The following is a 2,283-nucleotide window of genomic DNA, read 5'->3' as shown; positions in this document are numbered from 1 at the left end:
ATTCTTCTGCAATGACCACATTTGAATGTTATTTTTGATGACTCGGTAGCTGGAATATGCCTTTTCTTCTGCCTTCTACCTGGTGGCACTTTGAAATCTGGAGGTTTAACAATTTGTGACTTAACACTCTCTGGTATAATCCAAGAATCAGTATGTCCTACAGGATGTATTTATCTTTCATATATTTTCAGCCAAGATTCCTTTAAGTACCAGTGCGAGCAAAAGTTGGACTTCTTGATGTTTCTCTTCTCGATAGCTGCAATTTCATGTATGATGGTAATTCATCAAATTGAAACTGAAAACAATCACATGTTCTTTTGTTTAAGTCCACCAAGAAAGTTATTCCTTCTTCTTCAACTCTAGAACGCCATGAATCAACAGGGAAGACCTTCAATGTTGAAAAATTATAAGTTAGTACATTATGTTAAATTATTAAAATAATAACCTAAACATAGAACATAATACTTACATTCAAAATAAATGCTAAATCTATCTTTTTCTTCAATTCCTCCTCTACCCAACAAGAAAAATCATAAAAAGTTCCTTCTGCTTCATTTCTTCTTTCATAAAAACCAACGTTGTAGCTTCACTTGAATGAAATCCATCATTCTTAATATAGGCAGCTCTGTTTCTTCTAATAGGACAGAATTCATTGACTCAACTATGTTTGTTATGAGCATGTCATATCTTCGTCATGGACTACAAGAACGTGCCCACCTTTCCGGTGGTTCTTCCATCAAGTAGTCATAAGTCTTCTTATCTACTTTTGCTATATCTGACATGTAATGATCAAATTCTTTGCGCCTGTATACTCTTGCAGTAGTTTGAAAAAGTTTTATGATCTCAATTTTCACTTTCCTTCGCTTTAGGTTCTGCTCCAAATGATACATACAAATCCCATGGTGGCTTTCAGGATATACCTTTGCGATGGCATATGCAATAGCTTGATGCCTGTCTGATAAAAAAATTAAATTCTCACGGCTCCCAATTGCATTGCGAAGTTCACTAAAGTACCACTCATAGGAATTGTTATTTTTCTGATTCTGCTATTCCAAAGGCTAGTGGAAAAATTTGGTTATTTGCATCCTTTGAAACTGAAATCATTAAACCACCACGAAAATTTGACTTTAAAAAAGTTGCATTAACAGCAATCACTGGTCTACAATGATTCCAACCAGATATTGATGATCCATACGCATAAAACATATAAAGAAACCTGAAAATACAGTATAAAACAAGGTTAACAGAAGTTAAGGACAGACAGTCCTTAACTTAGACTAACAAGGTCAAAAGTTAAGGACAAATAGTCCTGAACTTCAAGTAACAAGGCCAAAAGTGAAGGACAAGTAGTCTTGAAGTTAGACTAACAAGGTCAAAAGTTAAGGACATACAGTGCTTAAATTAGAGTTACAAGTTATAAAGTTAAGGACATGCAATCCTTAACTTTGAGTTACAAGTTATAAAGTTAAGGACATGCAGTCCTTAACTTTGAGTTCAAAGTTTAAAAGTTAAGGACATGGAGTCCTTAACTTAGACTAACAAGGTCAAAAGATAAGGTCACCATGTCCTTAATTTTATAACTTGCAATTCTACGTTAAGGACCAAGTGTCCTTATCTTTTTGACAGCACACATGAAAGTTAAGGACAAGACGTCCTTAACCTTTTAACTTGTTAAAGACATCACGTCCTAAAGTTTATAAAACAAACTAATAAATTATTTTTTGATTGTTTACTTGTTGTTGTCTTCTATCTTTATGTTAGTATATGTTCCCGGGTTTTTACTTCTCATCATATACAAGTATGAAGACAATAATTCATAATTCTCTTCAGAAGTTCCTTTTATTAAAGCGGAAGCACATTGAATAGCACGCCACGCCTTGTGATACCCAATGTCTAGTCCATGCAATTTTTTCATTTTTGCCATGACAAAAGCTGGTGTAACTTCAAACCTTGGGTCTCGAAGATTGTTGATTATGTAACCACTAATCAACTTTTAAGTTGCATGCCTTTGATCATCTTTCATAGGTTAACAGAACAATCATGATTTTTCTCAATCTTTACTATCTTGAACAGTGTTGAATCTTTAATTCTGAAAGCACGCACACACCACCCACACCTATCATCATTGCATTTCAACGAATATCATGTTGATCTTGATCTAACAACCTTGAATTCAAAATGTCCTTTAATTACTATATTCGAAGAACAGTTAATTATACTCTTCTTTTTGTCAAATATTGATCCCAATTTTATTTCATCCAACGAAGCATTTTCTTTTAATAT

Source organism: Nicotiana attenuata, unplaced genomic scaffold, assembly GCF_001879085.1.
Source record: "Nicotiana attenuata strain UT unplaced genomic scaffold, NIATTr2, whole genome shotgun sequence".
NCBI lineage: Eukaryota > Viridiplantae > Streptophyta > Magnoliopsida > Solanales > Solanaceae > Nicotiana > Nicotiana attenuata.
The sequence above is the reverse complement of the archived record's forward strand: the minus strand, read 5'-3'. Positions refer to the sequence as shown.